At 39.0% G+C, this 20,328-nt stretch overlaps 1 non-coding gene across 1 annotated transcript; it reads left to right on the forward strand.

Moving 5' to 3' along the window:
* The first annotated feature begins 1,309 nt into the window (after positions 1-1,309).
* Positions 1,310-1,434, forward strand: LOC125350954. Its single transcript, XR_007210860.1, has one exon. It is a non-coding gene; the product is annotated as a small nucleolar RNA SNORA40 (small nucleolar RNA).
* Positions 1,435-20,328: the final 18,894 nt, after the last annotated feature.

A 20,328-nucleotide genomic window follows, 5' to 3' on the forward strand; every position in this document is an offset into this window, starting at 1 on the left:
GGGCAGAGGTATGTGGGTCATAAATAATTATTTGAGGGTGAGGGACAAAGGAGACATGAAGAGAATGAAAGGTTTTTATACCACTTGAACATCCATGGTCACCAAATGAAAATGAATCTACTTTGGCCTTTTGTGACCAGTGAGCAGACATCCCATTCTTCACCTGGTGCTAAGGACACTGATATTTTTCCAACTTAGTGAGCGTGTAGGAGGTGAAAGCCATGACAAAGACAAACACGTCTGTTTACTCAGATTATACAATTACCAAGCCCAGAATGCTGCTGCAGGGAGAGATTTCAGAGACAGCAGGCCCAATATTGTTCCCTAATCGCATTTTAAAAATCACAAAAATTTTCCAGTGCTTTCTACTGCTTCCTTCACTGATAGTGTAAGAAGAAAGCCAGTAGGTTTGTCCTAGAGACACTATTTGTCTTGTCCCATAAAATAATTAGTAATATTTTCAGAGAGGCCAGTGCCTTTTATCTGAGAGAAAAACCAATAGTGGAAGACAAGTGATTACTGGAAAAATCAACATGAGTGTGCTTTTTGCGCAATCTGGTCAATTTTTTAGTCCTACTTTTACTCTAGCCTTGTGAGAAACAGCTGATTTTTCTGAAGTTAAGATTCCAAATAAAGTGCAGGATACTGAGTTAAAGCTAAATTTCAAAGAACTAAAATAAAACAGGGTTTGGGTTTTATAAACTACAAATATGCTCTATGCAATATTTAGAATGTACTTATACTAAAAATATTTCCATTGATATGGAATTCAAATTTATTCTGTATTAGTCAGCTTTCTGTTACTACAGTAAAATACCAGAGACACTCAAATTATAAAGAGGAAAGATTTTGGCTCACTTTTTCGGAAGCTCTAGTCTATGGACAGATAGTCCCTTGCATTTGGCCCTGTGGTAAGGCACTACATCATGTCAAGGAGTACGTAGTGGAAAAAGTGTTCACCTCACAGTGGTTAGGAAGCAGAGTAACAGGCTGGATTCCCCTTATACTCTTCAAGGATATTCCTTCAATGACCAGATAGCTATCCTATACTCTACCTCTTGCAGGTTCTACCACATCCCAATGTGGACACATGGGTTTTTGAGAACTTCTCAGATCCCATCCACAGCAACCTGGGTGCCATGCATTTTTACCTATCAAGTGTGGCAGCCCTATTTGAATACCATGTTGGTGACTGTTGTTCTAAAGTAAGTAAGATAGATAAGATTGTTTTTCAAAACTATGTCCATGTCTTCCTTTATCTTCAGAGGTAGAATTTAAATTCCCACTCTATCAGAAATTGGTCTTAGGTAGCCCTTGGGTTTGTCATTGTTTAATTTGTAACAAAGACTTACAAAGAGATGCAAAACATAAATCCTCCTTACAACCCAGGATTCATTGTTCAGTATGAATTTTGATAAATACAAGAAGTATGACTCCTACAATAGTTTGGAGAGATGGAGATAATGATACCCATTAGCTTTTAAGAGTAAAGCTAATCATTCAAAAGCACAAAAAGGACCCTAGACATGTAACTTCAAGCCTAAAGATATGCAGTACATTCCTACCTCGAACTAGGTTGGTCATGTAAATCACTTTGGCCAATGAAGTGTTAGCAGGTATGACACTAGAAGGTTTGCATAGTTGCTGTGGAATTATGGTATTCAAAATTTCAGTATTCTTGTATCCAAGATTCACTATTCTACTATAATGTTCAAAACAGTATGAACATGTGGTATAGTGCTGAGCCTAGCTTACTGCGAGGAGCTGAGCCCAGTTTGACTCATTGCTATATACATAGCTGGCCAGCCAATTGTAGCTTATATCTACCGACTCCAAGCCAACTTAGGCACTGAATTCTAGAGATGTATTTTATGCAGCACTATTGTTTCAATAGCTACCTAAGGCATTACTAACTCTGTTATAGGCATTTTTAAAAGTCTGTTTCTTTAAACAACTTGTCAAAACAGCTGAAGCTTTTCTTTACTCTTCACCTACTGCAGAATCTTTAAGAGGTGAATTTTTAAAACTGTTCTTGCAAGTACCTGGCTGGAGTTCTGTTCAAGTAATTGAAAATCCCAACTCTGCTATCTGCTACCTGTGTAACCATGCATAAAGAGAAGAACTTCCTGTGTCACCCCAAGCTGTGATAGGAAGATCATTTCTATCCATCTGTTTACTACTATGTTGAACTGATGAAACAATGAGCCAATGTGTCAAGGGTGCTTTGGTAAACTGGAAAATTCTGAATAAATACATGTACAGAATATCTAAAAACACACCTTATATGTAATATACTAAGTACTATCTGAGTGTTTGTTAAGTAAATACACATACAGAAATGGATATGTATATGTATACACATTCACAAATAAATCTCCACTGCATCATCTCATTTATTCATCATCACTTTTTAGCATATGCTTTGTGCTATAACACAGGAAATAATTATAGAGTAATGAAGGTTTCAGAACCCAGATGGGAAGGCTGGGAAAAGCTTCCCAGAAGAAGAAACTGATGTGAGATATTATTATTACATGCCACATTAAGTTAGAGAGATTTCTCTCACTCACATGCACGGCCGTGTACTGTGCAAATGCTGTCATGAAATTTCTCTCATAGGATCTGAGACATTCATTTAGAGACTGAAAACCTCTCACTCTCTCCACTGTAGACAAATAGACTTCCCAGCATAAACATAAATGAATCGATGAAGAAGAGGGAAGGAGAAAGAATGATACCCAAAAGCCCCCCTGGAAACTCTACAAATCAACTAGACTGTAACTGTCATTTTGAGAAAAACAGGATTAACTTTTTTGTGTGTTTTGTTTGGATTTTGAGTGCATGAAGCCTATTTTTTTCATGCAAAATCTGAACTTTTCAATTTTACTTTTTTTGATAAAACAGGAGTGCATGCTTTTATCTCTTGAAGAAAAGAATCATTAATAAATTTTTCAACCAACATCTATTTATATAACTATTGTCATTTTAAACATGATTCTAGCTTCATTACTGACATCAGAATTGCATTTCCAAGGGTGACCCAAGATGTGTGAGATTCAAACATATGGAAATTCAAGCACTAATAATATTACTAATGGCTTTAATGAAAGCAGAACATCTGAAAAAAATCAAGAAAAATAGAAAAAGAAAAGGAAAGGAAAGGAAAAGATTAGATCTGACAACCTCGGTACAGAGAATTAGAAACAAATATTGAGAGCCTAGGTAGATTGACTTGTGGACTTAAATAAAAGATGATCCCTGTTCTCAAGCAGTTCATATCCCATGTAGGAGAGAAACAAATATATGGGTGATTATGACATAATAATGGAAACTTAAACCATAGCCTTAAAAACACAGAATTCTAAAGACCCATACAGATGAATTTGGAGTTTTCTTTTTTTTTTCCAGAGGGGTTACAATTTCATACGTAAGGCAATGGGTACATTTCTTGTATAACTTGTTACCTCCTCCCTCATTTCCCCCGTTCCCCCCCATGAGTTGTTCAGTTGGTTTATACCAAATGATTTTGTAAGTATTGCTTTTGGAGTCGTTTGTCTTTTTATCTTTTGTCTCTCAATTTTGATATTCCTTTTCCTCTCCCTAGTTCTAATACAAGTATATACAGTATCCAGGGTGCTCAGATGAGATACAGTGTGGTTGTATGGGCACAACCACAGGAAGGGAATACAAGAGGAATGACAACAACAACAAAAAGCTACGGTTTTACAGGGCATGTTGAAAATGACTACAACAATGATATGACACTCATTTCCATAACATGGAGTTCATTTCACTTAGCATCATCCTATGTGTTCATAAGGGCATAGCTATAAACCTATTCAGTCCAACAACACCAAGGGCTTTAAGCAGTAATTTATTTTAGGGAGTTTGTCTTGCCTGCAGTGAGAAATCTGGACCAGCAAGAAGGAAGACCAGAAAGGGAAGCCAATGAAGGGATTGTTTAGTGGTGAACTTGTTACTACCATCTCCAAAAAGTCCCCATTCTGCTTTGCCATAAAACAAAGCTTTACTTTCCACATAGGTTAATCCAACATTCTTTGATTTGCCCTGTCACTTTCCCTGCACTCTGTGATATTCAGCTAATGTTAGGAAGCATTTGTCATGTAAATTCTTCTCTCACAGTGCAATATGCTTGGTTTTAGCACCGTTCTAAGAAATCTGTTCCACTTTGCAGGGAAGAGTGTCATAAAAAACACTAAAACAAAAATGAACAAAACTAGGAATAATTCAAGGCTGAAATCTTGTTTCTCCAGGGAAGCAAGAAGACCTAGAAAAAAAGAAAGAAGGAAGGAAAGAAAGAAAAGGAGAGAGAGGGATGAAGGGACAAGGAGAGGGAGGGAGGGAGGAGGGAAGGGGGGAAGGAGGAAAGAAAGAAAGAAAGAAAGAAAGAAAGAAAGAAAGAAAGAAAGAAAGAAAGAAAGAAAGAAAGAGAGAGAGAAAGAGAGAGAGAGAGAGAGAGAAAGGGAAACAAGATCCAGAGGTTTGAGTTCAAGTATACATCACTGTTCATGAGCTATGCAGCTGAGATGAGCCATTTATCTTCTTTTATGACCATTAACTGCCCTACCTGGATAATTTAAAGGCTGAGTAAAATGTTCTCAGGCATTTGAAATTCTCAAATTCTGTGATGCTAAGATGAGAAAATTAATATCCTTATAGTCTATCCCATGCTACATATAATATTAAGTACTTTACATGTTTTTAGCAATCCTATACAATGCTCACTATTACACGTACTATACAGGTAAGAAAACTATAATCCACAGAACTTGACCATAATTAAAATCATAATATGAAGTGTTGGAATAAGTGACCTCAAAAGTGCCCAATACTGGTTTTTGTTTGTTTGTTTTGGTGCTCATTCTGGGGTTTGAACTCAGAATCTTGGTGCTGCTCCTAAGCTATTTTGCTCCAAGACTAGCATCCAACCACTTGAATCATAGCTCTACTCTAGCTTTCTTGGTAGTTAACTGGAGATAAGAGTTTCATGGACTTTCTTGTCTGAGATGTCTTCTAACTACATTCCTCAGATCTCAGACTCCTAAGTAGCTAGGATTACAGGTGTGAGTCACTAATGCTGGGCCTGCCAGTGATTTTAAAAATATTTTCCCATAATATTCTAAACATATAAATAATATAGAAATTTTGGAAATAATATAAAGAAGCACGCATAAGCACCATTGACTACTGAACGTAATCTTACCTACTCTGAAGGCTGAGATTAGGACTGTGATTCTAAGACAGCCCAGGCAAAAAGTTCCTGAGACAACATCTGATCTAATAGCTGAGCACAGTGGTGCACACCAGACATCTAAGCTATCATAAATAGGAAGATCAAGGAAGAGGAAGATGGTGCCACCACAGTAGGGAGGCACCCCAACTCGCTCCAACTGAATAGAGAGCGGGGAACTCCAGCACCCAACACCCCATCAAGAACCAAGCAAAACCAGCAGCCAGAAGAAATAGAGAAATGAAGGAAACAAAAAAGAACAAAAACAGAAGAGCCTATAACCTGCATGGAGCCGGAAAAGCTCCGGGGTGCCCTCCTCCCACCCGACAACCCTGGCCCGAACAGGACCAGGCTGGGAAAGGGGACCCGGCGCCAGCAAACCGACTGCCAAAAAGTCACGCCAGGAGCTCAGAGTCCAGATAGCAGGACTCCACAGACCCCAGGGGGAGCGCGGACCGATCGAGACAGATGGCAGCGACGGGAGGCACAGGACCGCACGGCCAAGATCAGACGTGACCAGCAGGGGAACCGGGCGGTGCAGAAGGGGAGAGCCGGGGCCACCACCACCAAACGACTGAGCCCCGCACCCCAGCACCACAGCCTCAAAGGGCCAACAGCAGCGCGGGACACACACACAATCCAGGACCAGTAAGTTCCCCATTACCCACCCCCCAATGGGAGACCAGCTATCAGAGACCCAAACCCTACAAAGAAGCTAGAACTCCCTCCCTCCCCCTCCCCACCCCGAGAAAACAAAGAATCCCCAAATCAGTTGGCAAAAGGTCCCTTCAAACTCTGGGAGGACACAGAAGCTAGGACAGGAGGGGCAGAGCAGCACCAAGGCAGCAGAGGAGCCTGAACCAGCCCCAACGGTCCCGCCCCCTTCCCAACAGGGGCCCAAGGACCGGCAGGCATTGGAAGCGCCACCTGAGGCGCCTGGTCCTTGCGGACTTTTTGAACAAAAGTCACAGGCGCGCTGCTGGGCAATACCAGCAGGGCAATACCAGCCCAGCAGGGACACCTGGGCCTGATCACATGCCCCACTCACAGCGGAGGTGCAGTCTGTGGGCGCCAACCTGCACCCAGGCCCTTGATCCCACTGGGGCCCACACATACCACCCCCCACAAAAAACTCACAGGAGGGCACAAGCACACCCCAACAACCCGGGGCTCACTCTCATAGGCATACCCCGCAAAGGTGGGCAGGGCCCCCCAGTGGCAGCGCCCACTCAGATTGGCAAATTTCATACAAGTGGGTGGGCCGCCTCAACAACACCATCCCCGGAGCAATCCACACAGGAGGGCCACCCGCCTGAGAGGAAAAAAGAACCAAAGAAGAGAAAAGCCTCCACACCACGTTGAATCAGCGACCAGCAAACCCCCACCAGAGGCACGCTAGGGTCAGCACAACACAGCAGCAGGACACTATCCCGCAGAGAAAGACACAGAACCTACCCACCCCCAAGTGCAGTGAGGGTGACCACCTAGGCAACAACCGAGACGGGCATGCTCACCCATTGGGCAGTAAGGTTCAACAGCCAAACTCAAACCCAGAACCAGGACACAAACAAGTCTCCCACTGACAGACCAGTGAGAACCAGCACAAAGCCAAACCAGGGAAGCCACCCACAGATCTCCAGATGTGCAAATCACATAGAAAAATAACAAATTTTATGAAAGGGCAAGCCAACTCACCAGCTCCAAAAAGCAGCACGACTGAAGAGGAGATGGAGAATAAAAAAACAACTGAGGTTTTGTTAGCAGAAATGATGGAAAGCCTCAGAAACGAAATCAAAAAACAATTCCAGGAGTTCAGAGTGGAAGTCTTGAAGGACATCCAGGAAGCCAAGAAACAAAATGGAAACAAAAATGGATACAGTGCAAACCTCCATCAAAAAAGACCTTAACATGGGCTGGGGATATGGCCTAGTGGCAAGAGTGCTTGCCTCCTATACATGAGGCCCTGGGTTCAAGTCCCCAGCACCACATATACAGAAAATGGCCAGGAGGGGTGCTGTGGCTCAAGTGGCAGAGTGCTAGCCTTGAGCAAAAAGAAGCCAGGGCCAGTGCTCAGGCCCTGAGTCCAAGCCCCAGGACAGGCAAAAAAAAAAAAAAAAAAAGAAAAAGACCTTAACATCCTGAGAAGTGAAATGCGTGAAAAAATAGATTTAAAATACAACTCTTTAAAGGAAGAAATTTCCACGATCAGAGCTGATCTGGCAACCACAAAAAGCTCCCTGACATCCATAAACTCCGCACTTGAATCCACAGCACAAAGAATTGACCATATAGAAGCCAGAATCTCTCTCTTGGACGATGATGCAGCTGATAACCAGAAAATTAACACACTCCAATAAACGGTAAAGCTCCAGGGCAGACTAATCCAGGAGCTAGTGAACAAAGACAAGAGATAGAATCTGTGCATAATTGGAATAGAAGAAGAAGCCGAATACCAGAGCAGAGGGCTTCAAAATATCCTCAATAAAGTGATTGCAGAAAATTTCCCCAATCTCACAAGGGACCCCATCCAGGTAACTGAAGCCTATAGGACACCTGGCAGACCAGATCCTAGAAAAGCCATGCCAAGGCACATAATATTCAAGACTTCAGATCTCAAGAATAAAGAGCAAATTTTGAATGTAGCCAAAGTGAAGAAAGAAATTTATTACAATGGGAAGAGGATCCGAATAACAGCAGACCTCTCCACACAAACCAACCACACGCAAAGAGAATGGAAGAACACCATCCAAGTCCTACAAGCCAACAATTGCCAACCTAAAATAAAATATCCAGCGAAGCTGGAATTCATATTCCAGGGGAAAACCAGATCTTTCCATAGCAAAGGGATCTAAAGGAGTATGTGAATAAAAAACCAGCCCTACAGCAAATTCTAAGAGGGGAATCCCACCTCAGAAACTGTACAGGACACACAGACAGAAACAGAAAGAAACTACAATACCCAGAGCCCAACAGAAAGAGCAGCTCACTAAAGATAAGGAAAAAAAAAGAGAGAGGAAAAATCCCAACAAAAAAATGGAAGGAGAAAAAACACTCTTTGAATATAAACAGTATAAACTCTCTGATAAAGAGGAGCAGACTGGCAGAATGGATTCGCAAACAAAAGTTGCCATCTGTTGTCTACAAGAGACCCACCTTACAGCAAGGAATAAAAACAGGCTTCGAATGAAAGGATGGAGCAAGATCTTCCAAGCAAATGCACCTACCAAAATGGCAGGAGTAGCCATCCTGATCTCAGACAAGCTGGACTTCTCATTAAAATCAACTCAGAAAGACAAAGAATGTCACTACATTTTAGTACAAGGAAAAATCCAGAATCAAGACATCACGGTGATAAATGTATACTCACCAAACAAAAAAGGCCCTACATATGTCAAGCAAATTCTCACAGAACTACAGAACAAGATAGACCCAAACACAATCATAGTGGGTGACTTTAATACCCCACTCTCTCCAAGAGACATATCCAACACCCAGAGGATTAGCAAGGGAGCTGAGGACCTAAGTAACACCATATCCCAAAGGGATCTGACAGATCTATACAGAATCTTCCACCCTACAGAGACCCAATACACCTTCTTCTCAGCAGCCCATGGACCATACTCCAAAATAGACCATGTCATAGCCCACACAAAGAACCTCAGCAAATACAAAAGTATTGACGTCATTCCATGTATTATATCTTACCACAGTGGATTAAAGGTAACCCTCAATAACAATGGTTACCACAGAGGCTATACATATTCTTGGATGCTAAACCCCACACTGTTATCCAACACCTGGGCCACAGACCAAATTAAAGATGAAATTAACAAATTCATAAGGCACAATGACAATGAAAATACATCACAAAGAAACCTATGGGACACAGCTAAGGCAGTACTGAGGGGCAAGATCATCTCCCTCAGCACTCACATTAAAAGAATGGAAACAGATCAGGTGAATAATCTCATGATGAAACTAAAACAACTGGAGAAAGAAGAAATGATTGAATCTAAAATTACTAGGAGGAGAGAGATCACAAAGATTAAAGAAGAGATAAATCTGATTGAAAATAGAAAGACCATTCAACAAATAAATAAGACTAAAAGATGGTTCTTTGATAAAATAAATAAAATTGACAGACCCCTCACAAGACTTACAAAAAAAAGAAGAGACTCATATACGTAAAATCAGGGACTCCACCGGAAAAATTACAACAAGTACACACGATATTCAAACATCACAAGGAACTATTTCCAGAACCTCTACTCACTAAAAAACAGTAATTTTACAGAAATGGATCAATTCTTAGAGAAGTATAAACTGCCCAAACTGAACCAAGAAGAAATAAATCAACTAAATACACCAATAACTTACAGCGAGATACAGGGGTAATCAAGAACTTCCCAACAAAGAAAAGCCCAGGCCCAGATGGACTCACCAACGAATTCTAAAAAACCTCTAGTGAGGAGCTAATACCAATACTCCTCAAACTCTTCCGTGAAATAGAAACAGAGGGAGAAATCCCAAACTCATTCTATGAAGCTAATATCATACTCATTCCCAAACCAGGCAAAGACCCAACAAAAAAAGAGAACTACAAACCAATATCACTAATGAACACAGACACAAAGCTCCTTAATAAAATATTAGCTCACAGGATCCAGAAACTGATCAAGAAAATTATACATCATGACCAAGTAGGCTTCATCCCACAGTCACAAGGATGGTTCAACATCCGTAAATCAATCAATGTAATTCACCACATCAACAGAACTAAAATCAAGAATCACATTGTTATCTCAGTCAATGCCCAAAAATCCTTTGACAAAATACAACATCCATACCTATTAAAAGCTTTGGAGAGAACAGGAATAGATGGAACATTCCTCAAAATAATAAAAAGCCATATACAACAGACCAACTGCTAATATCATATTAAATGGAGAGAAACTTAAATCATTCCCCCTAAACTCAGGAACAAGACAAGGATGCCCACTCTCCTCACTTCTTTTCAACATAGTGCTGGAATCCCTAGCCATAGCAATAAGGCAAGAGGAGGACATCAAAGGGATCCACATTGGCAAGGAAGAAATCAAGCTATCCCTATTCACAGATGACATGATCTTATATCTGAAGGACCCAAAAAACTCAGTACCCAAACTCCTACACCTAGTAAACCATTTTGGCAAAGTAGCAGGATACAAAATCAATCCACAAAAGTCAGCAGCTTTTCTGTACACCAGCAATGTAAAAGCAGCAAAGGAAATTATGGAAACAATTCCACTTACAGTAGCCCCCCCAAAAAATAATAAAGTACCTAGGGATCAACCTAACCAAGGACATGACGGACCTATTTAATGAGAACTATAAAAATCTAATAAGGGAAATCAAAGAAGACACAGGAGATGGAAAGACCTCCCATGCTCATGGGTAGGCAGAATCAATATAGTGAAAATGGCCATATTGCACAAATTCTTATACAAATTCAATGCAATCCCTATCAAAATCCCAGTCACATTCTTCACTGAAATAGAGAAACCAATCCACAAATTCATATGGAACAGCAAAAGACCTAGAATAGCCAAAGCAATTCTAGGCAAAAAAAAAGCAGTGCAGGAGGTATCACAATACCAGACTTCAAGCTCTACTATAGTGCCATCATAACAAAAACAGCCTGGTATTGGTATAAAAACAGACCGGAAGACCAATAGATCAGAATTGAAGATCCAGAAATAAAACCGCACTCTTACAGTCAGCTGATATTCAACAAAGGAGCTAAAGACATACAATGGAATAAGCAGAGCCTCTTCAACTACTGGTGCTGGGAGAACTGGGCATCCATATGCAGAAAACTCAAAGTAGACCCAAGCCTATCACCATGCACCAAAATCAACTCAAAATGAATCAAGGACCTCAATATCAGACTGAAGGACAGAGTAGGAAAGACGCTAGAATTTATAGGCACAGGAGGGAACTTCCTGAATAGAGTCCCAGGGACACAACAAATAGGGGAGAGACTCGACAAATGGGACTACTACAAAATAAAAAGTTTCTGCACAGCTAAGGACATAGCTACCAAAAGAGAAAGACAGCCAACCATATGGGAAAGGATCTTTACCAGCACAGCAACAGACAAAGGCCTAATATCTGTCATCTACAGAGAACTAAAAAAACTAAGCCCCTCCAAGCCAAATAAACCTATTAGGAAATGGGCAAATGAGCTAAAGAGAGACTTCACAAGAGAAGAGATAAAAATGGCAAAGAAGCATATGAGGAAATGTTCAACATCCCTGGTAGTAAAGCAAATGCAAATAAAAACAACTCTGAGATACCACCTCACTCCATTTAGAATGGCCTATACTCTGAACTCAGGCAACAACAAATGCTGCAGGGGGTGTGGGGAAAGAGAAACCCTTCTCCATTGTTGGTGGGAGTGCAAATTAGTACAACCACTTTGGAGAACAGTATGGAGGTTTCTCAAAAAGCTCAATATAGACCTACCCTATGACCCAGCCATTCCACTTCTAGGCATCTATCCTGAACAGCAGGTCCCAAGGTATCAAAAAGACATTTGCACTTCCATGTTTATCGTTGCACAATTCACAACAGCCAAAATATGGAATCAACCCAGCTGCCCCTCCACAGATGAATGGATCCAAAAAATATGGTGCTTATATACAATGGAATACTACATAGCGATTAGGAATGGTGAAATATTGTTATTCACAGGGAAATGGTCAGAACTTGAACAAATAATGTTGAGTGAGACAAGCCTAGGACACAGAAACCAAAGGGGCATGATCTTCTTGATATATGACTGTTAAGATAAGGTGACGGAGAGACAGTAGAGACCAGGTCTGTGAAACCAAAGACTGCTTGTCAAATGGTATTTCCCACAGGATTGGGTTAGCGACCCAACACTATGTAACTAAAACCAAACAACTACTCAACATATAAAGGTCAGAAATTGACCTCTCAGTGGAATACAATAGCTCAAAACGTATGTATGTACATTCATATAAGACTACTGTCGACATATTGTCTAATGTCGACATTACATTTAAAGCCTAGGCGAATTTTCTTTGGTGTAGGCCACGTGGCTACTGTATATGTTCTTGGTACATTGTGTATTGGATATATGTCTACCTGACCTAGGGAAGGGAAAGAAAAACAAGGTGTAAGATATCACAAGAAATGTACACACTGCCCTACTATGTAATGTACCCTTTTTGCACAACACCTTGTCAAAAATTTTTGTTTAATTAATAAATAAATTACAAAAAAATAGGAAGATTACAATCCAGATCAGCGCAAGTGATCACAGGTGAAAGGCAATATCCTATCTTCAAAATAATCAGAGCAAATAGGGATAGACACATGATTCAAGTGATAGAGCATTGTCTAGCAAGTATGAAGCTCTGAATTCTAACCCTCTATGACCCATAAAAAGATACTGTATTGTTTTGTAGCTTCACCAACAATTATAAGTTTAGACTGAATCTTAGTTTCCCCTGTCTAAACATTAAAATACTGACATTTTCCTTTTATGTGTGAAAATATTCTTTCATTTGATTCTTCATTTAGCTTTATACCAACTTGTGTTTATTAAATATTTTGACTATGCTTGCTAAGTGTCATGAGCATTTTTCCATTAAATGCTTTTTAAATACATTGTAGTTATATTATATATTTTGACAACTGTCTCATAATTATCTATTGGTGGTACATTTTACTCTTTAGTATAAATAACACTGTGTCAAATACATTTTAGACTGACTTAAAGAACATGACTTGCAAAGGGTATAAAATATTTCCCATAGAATGTATTACCAACATGCTTTGATATTAAACAAAAAAAAACTGTTTAGTCAAGCATTGGTAGCTCATGCCTGTAACCCTAGCTGCTCTGATCTGAGATCTGGAGGATCATGGTTCAAAGCCATCTTGGCCAGAAAATCCATGATATCCCATCTCCAAAATACCCAACAATTGTGTGGCTAGAAATGTGGCATAAGGGCTGGGAATATGGCCTAGTGGCAAGAGTGCTTGACTTGTATACATGAAGCCCTGGGTTCGATTCCCCAGCACCACATATATAGAAAATGGCCAGAAGTGGCACTGTGGCTCAAGTGGCAGAATGCTGGCCTTGAGCAAAAAGAAGCCAGGGACAGTGCTCAGGCCCTGAGTCCAAGGCCAAGGACTGGCAAAAAAGAAATGTGGCATGAATGGTAGATAGCCAGCTGAGCAAACAAATCTAGCAAATGCAAGGCCCTGAGTTCAAAACCAAATACCACTAAAAAAAAAAAAAGTCTGTGAATTTCCCCTTCCACATGCACCCTGTAAAAGTTTGTATTGCATGCAGTCTCAATGATATCACTTTTTTTTAAAAAAAATCAACATTATAGTAAAAAGTGTCTTGTTTTCTTTTCTATTGTCTTTGATTCTTGTTTAAATTATCTTTAAGTAGCTGTACTATTTTGTTGGATATACATTGGATTTTTTTTTGTAAAGGGTTACAGTTATGTAAGTCAGGCATTGAGTACATTTCTTTGGAATATCCCTTCCTTTTCCATATTTTTTCCTCTCTAACCCACTTCCCTCTAAGTTTATTTCCAGCATAGTGTCTAGTGAGTATCACTATTGAATTAGTTCACCCATTCCCCACCATTTCTATGCTTCTCCTCCCCAAATCAGATAAACTTCATACAAGATAAAAGGTATAGAAATCAAATATGGCAACAAAAGGAAGTAAAAGGTAGAAAAAAAGTAAAATAAAAAACTTCTTGTTTCCACTTCATGAAGTTCATTTCAATAAACATCCTTTTATTTGATCATTCACAGATAGTTCTTGTGCCCTTGTAATCATCTCCTAAGAATATCATCCTTTGGTTTATGTAAATGTTTAGAGTCCTATTTTATTTATCATGTCCAAGTGTAATTTTTGCCCTTTATTATTTATTGGATTTACTTATAGATTTATAGGCACATTTTAATTGCTACAAATGAAGGAATCCATGCAACCTATGTTTTTTGGGTCTGGCTTACTTGCTTAATATAATTTTTTCCAGGATGACATAGTCCTGTATTTAAGAAACTCCAGAGATTCCTCTCCTAAGTTACTTGAGAGTAACTGAACTGAACCAAAACTTTGGCAAAGTAGCAGGATATAAAATAAACCCACAAAAGCAGTAACTTTTCTATATGCCAACTGTGAAAACAGTGAGACTGAAATCAGGAAAGCAACTCTTTTTGTAATAGCCTCTAAAATTAATATTAAATAAAATAGCTAGGAACTCACTTAACCAATGACATAAAGGACCTCTAAGATGAAAACTTGAAAAAGGCAATACTGCCAAAGCCATTTACAAATTCAAAGCAATATTCATCAATATCCCAGCAACAATCAATGATATAGAAGAAACCATCTAAAAATTCACATGTAATAATGGAAGACCTTGAATAGCAAAAACAATTCTTATCAAGAAGAATAGTGCTGGAGGAATATCAATACCTAACTCCAAACTTTACTACAAAGCTGTATTAATAAAAAGAGCTGGCAGAAGAACATGCCTGAGGACCAATGGAATAGAATAGAAGACCCAGAAATAAACCCATGGACCTGTGGCCATCCAACATTTAATAAGGGAACCAAAAACACACGATGGAAGAAAGATAGCCTCCCCAACAAATGATGCTGGCAAAATATTGGCTGCAGAAAACTGAAGGTAGATCCTTATATATTACTCTGCACCAGAAACAATTCATAATGGATCAAAGACCTCAATGTAAGACAATGAATTCTTAACTGCATTCTTCCCCTCTTTTCCTCTTCATTCATCTACCTCTTGCCCCTCGATCCCCACCCTACTCCTTTTGAGTATCCACTTCCTGGTGTTTTATTTTGCTGAACTTTGATTTTGCCTTTTTTTTTCTTTATTGTTAAAGTGAAATACAGAGTGGTTACAGTTTCATACGTAACACTCTGAGTACATTTCTTATCCAACTTCTCAAGGCTAGCCCTCTACCACTTGAGCTACAGCACCATTTCTGGCTTTTTCTGTTTATGTGGTGCTGAGGAATCAAACCCAGGGCCTCATGCATGCTAGGCAAGTATTCTACTGCTAAGCCACATTCCCAGTCCCTGATTTTGCCTTTCTAAGGAATTAAAATCTATCAAGCAAATTGCCCCATCAACAGGCTGTAGTTGCAATCCAAATATCAGATAAAATAGACATCAAATTAAAATTAGTGCGAAGAGACAAAGAAGGTCATTACATACTAATAATAGGATCCCTCCTACAGGAGGATATAACAATCCTAAATATCTATACACCAAATAACAGAGTACCCACCTTCATCAAACAAACACTCGTTACATTAAAAACACACATAGATCTAAATACATTGATTATCAGTGACTTTAACACACCACTATCACCTCTGGATAGATCAACACAGCAAAAACTCAACAGAGAAACTGCAGAACTAAACAATTACATAGACCAACTAGACTTAACAAACACAGAATATTCCACCCAACAACACTAGAATATATGTTCTTCTCAGCAACATATGGATCATTCTTGAAAATTAGTTTGCTTGATAATAAACTTTCTAAGATGAGGTGGAATCTCAATGTGGCTTGGCTTTGCATTCCCTTCATAGCCAGAGATGTTGATCATCTATTCATGTGTCTATTGGCCACATTTCCTCTTCTGAGAAAACTCTCTTTAACTCACTAGCCCTTGAATTTTTTGGGTTTAATTTTTTTAAGTTTTGTGTCTATTTTGTATATTATCTTTGACTCTAAAAAGAATGAACACTTATTTATATTGATTTTGATTTCTTCTTCGATAAATGTCTGTTGTCTACTTTTCTGCTGGAATCTCAACATCTTATCTATTGATATACATATAAATACTTGCAGCTTGTTGTCTTTTGCATTTGTCAGTGGATATCTGTCACAAAACAACCACAATGTAAGTATTTCATGTTCCTTTTTCTCTCTAGAGAACATAAATATGGTTTCAGGTAGATTCTATGCTTGAAAATTTGATACTTGTTTTAATGTTTAAGGGTTTAAAAAAAATCAATCTTGATGATCACTCAATCAGCCTGTACCTTGGTGACCAGAGACTGCAATGAAAGTGATTAAGTCTTGTCATTAAACTTTCCAGGAATCTCCTGTGAATAAGTCAGTGCTGAAGAGATCACACTGCCAATAGGCTTTAATGACTACAATCTGCAGCAAGAGACCTATCACCTTCAGAGCAGGCAATAGAAAAATATAGGTTACAGCCTCTCAACCATCTCTAGAGAGCTTTAACTTCTCCCTAAGTATGGCCTATTCATCTATTATTTCAGATAAATATTTACTGATAATCTTTTGCCACTATACTTGGCACTGGAGATAAAATAGTAAGTGAAAGTTCAAATGCCTTCCCTGGCCAATAGATCATAAAGAGTACAAAGATATCAACCACATAAGAACACCAATAAAGGTAACTGAAACTTGTCCTGAAGAACATTAGCAAAGAATAAAGTTAAGAAATGTGATTAGAGTGTGTGTTGGGAGGAGGTAACAAACAGTACAAGAAATCTACCCAAAGCCTAATGTATGAAACTGTTACCTCTCTGTACATCAATTTGACAATAAAATTAAAAAAAAAAAACAACCACTGAAATGTTCTGGCCAGATTTAGCTTTGAGAAAATTTTCTAGCTATTAAAAGGAGATGAGGGGCTGAGGATATGGCCTAGTGGCAAGAGTGCTTGCCTTGTATACATGAGGCCCTGGGTTCGATTCCCCAGCACCACATATACAGAAAATGGGCAGAAGTGGCGCTGTGGCTCAAGTGGCAGAGTGCTAGCCTTGAGCAAGAATAAGCCAGGGACAGTGCTCAGGTCCTGAGTCCAAGCCCCAGGACTGGCCAAAAAATAAAAATAAAAAATAAAAAAAAAATAAAAGGAGATGAGAAGAGGGCAAGGTAGAATTTGGAGCTTACTGCTATTCTGATAAAGCCAAGATAGACATAGAGATGGGGATGGAGCTAGAGAACTCCTTCCCCCAACTTCTTGATTATTCTACTGTTTGGATTATTGAGCTAAATCTCTGAAACTATAAGAATAAGGAAAATGCACTCAAAAGGAAATAAGTAGGACCCACTATAAATACATTTTGGTTGCCATCTAAAAGGACAGAGCTCATCTGACCACCTTTCCTGAGAGTGAATCTGTTGATAAAAAGACAGATATTCAACACACCACTTCATATTCATTTCTTTCTTTGAAAGAAAGGAAATTAATAAATAATTTGTACTATCATTCCAAAGTCTCTTTGGGGGCCTTTTAAAAATGTGCTCAATGATTCAAAACAAGTGCTTGTTGAGATATCCCTGATGTGCTTGATAATTTTCCAAGAGCTGAGAGTATAGAAATGAATAAGATAGGTAAGATTTATACCCTATGAGAACTTCTACTCTGGTAGGGAAGAAAGACAAGTATATTTAACGAACAAATCAATAAGCAAATAAAATTTTATATCTCTATTCATGTTTATAATTTAAATAGAGGTAAGTACAGTGAAGAATTTAAACAAGACAGGTGGATAGCGTGATGGGGGAGGAACTACTTCAGATCAAGGGGCCAGAAGAAGCCTCCTTTTTAAAGACATAAAATACTTTTTTAAACAAATGACACAAGGTTGGTCTACAAATTCAACTTACATAATACACCATGATATAGATCAAGTATAAAACTCTTTTACAGTACAGTAAATAAACAAAATATACAATCTTTCCAAAGCTAACAAAAATAGCAAAGATCATTTCTTTTTGGCTAATCTTTGTTAGCTATGTCCTAGAAGTTTCCATGAAGACCTTGAATACCATTTGTTTTCCAGATATCCTATTGAGGAACCCTTTGGATCAAACCCTAGAACTTAAGAAGAAACATTACAGATAATATCTTGGAAAAGAAGACATTAAAAAGACAGTTTAAGAGCCTATATGTTATGTTAACAGTTGTAACAAACAGTCCCGAAATCCTAGTGGCATATCATCACAGTATATATTTATCACCTAGACCAAAGCACAGGCCAATGTATAATCCAGGATGGTAGGAAAGGGTATCCTGCTCTACATAATCATTTGAGCCTCAGATTCCTCCAAGAATGTGAATTCATCATATTTAGGACCTCATCCCCTTCTGCATTGAATTAGTGTATGGAGATAATGCAGACAGACAGAGAGATAGACACAAACATAGACAGAGACAGTCAGAAACAAAGAGCTGTCCCATGTGTCATGTCGTGCTCTTGTTCTCTTAGCTATGACTCAGATATTCTCCAGCAAGGAATGTAAGAAAATATTTTTGTGGCCAGGATGAAATGAAAAAGAATTAAGTGAATTAACTAGCCTGCATTTTCCATAGGCTCTAAGGTCAAAATAATCTTAGTTTATGCACCCAAGTCATGAAAAGAGGATGGAATTTATTCAAATTTACAACACATGCTGATTATAGGTGGTTCACACTTGGAAAAGATCATTGTAGCTGCTGTTTGGAGAAAAGACTGAAAACGTGTAGAAAATGGAAGCACAAACTGCTTAAGGGATGTTTTCCCTAGTTCCAGGTAGAGCTTCAACATAGTTTTAGCCTTGGAGAGGATAAGATGTGATCAGACTCATAGATTGCTCATAGATTTAATGTGTGAAAATAAACTTTATCCAGTTTTCTCCATGGGGTGGATAGGATATGTAGGGCAGAGAAGTTCAATGGTTGCTGGTTTGGTAGATAAAATATGATGCCATTACTCTTCATGAAAAGAAGCATACCATCTGAGAGAGGCTTAGTGAGACAAGACACAAAGTATATTCCTGCAACCAGAAGGAAAAGAGGCTGCTCAAGGGAGTAGGCCTGTCTGATAAAGCAGAAAGCATGGTTGAGATGTGTGGTTAAAAATCAAGACCAGCCCACCCTGTGTATAGATTCTTTCTGCTCAGCACAACACGCTGAATGCAGGCATGTAGTAAGTAAGAGGTTATTTGAATTTCATCAGGTCAAATTTTTAGTCACTTGAATTTAATGGGGGCAGTGGGTGACTGTTGTATAATAAAGAATTCAGTCTTACCAAATGAGAGGTCTGGCCTCTGGCTATTGTCTTGGCTCTTGGGAAGAAACCTCTACTGAAATTTCATTAGTGGTAAAGGAATCCTTTATTCTTCATGGTGAGCTCTTTGGGCTATACCTCATAGTTTATGCACACAAGATGGCTTGAGAGAACTAGACACTTCAGGAATGTGTTTAGAGAGAGCAGCTTTATTTTGCATGGTATTGATAAACCTCAAGTTTGAGTTTACCCATGAAGGATATCATCTAATCAGTCTTGCCCACATCATGAACCTCCTATAAAAGTTGCAGACACCAATGCTTGCATGAGCTTCCTGTATTCTTTGCATACAGTGACCGTCAGTCCTGGAAGAGTAATGTGGCCTGATCTTTACATGCACACTCCTCCCAGACTCTACCCTCTGTGCTTCTTCCCTTGGTTGATTATAACATATCCTTTTCCTAGACTAAAAATTCCAGGAGTATAACAGCTTTCAATGAGTTCTTTGTGTATTGCTAGCAAGTTGTCAAACCTGAGGATTGTACCTTTCCAAGAGTATGGAATATGAAGATAGGCAAGGCATTTAGGGGTTAAATTACTGTCTCCCCCAAAATCATGTGTTGAAGATCTAACTCCCTGAACATCAGAATGTGACCCTATCTGGAAATAGAGTTATTGCAGATACAATTAATTAAAGTCATTTTGAGGATGGGCTATTCATCAGCTATGACTAGTATCTTTGTGAAAAGGGGAAATATAGACACAGATATATGCATGGGAAAGTAGTATGAATAGAAAAGAGGAGATTGGATAAATGCATCCAGAACTAGACATTGCCAGTAATCCACTAGAAACATAGATAGAGGCATGAAACCAATTCTTATCATTCTCACAAGAAGCCAACCTTACCAAAACCATCATTTCACATTACAAACCTCTGGAGTTGTGAAAAATTCATTTCTGAATCT

The sequence above is a fragment of the Perognathus longimembris genome, chromosome 4, assembly GCF_023159225.1.
Source record: "Perognathus longimembris pacificus isolate PPM17 chromosome 4, ASM2315922v1, whole genome shotgun sequence".
In the NCBI taxonomy this organism is placed as follows: domain Eukaryota; kingdom Metazoa; phylum Chordata; class Mammalia; order Rodentia; family Heteromyidae; genus Perognathus; species Perognathus longimembris.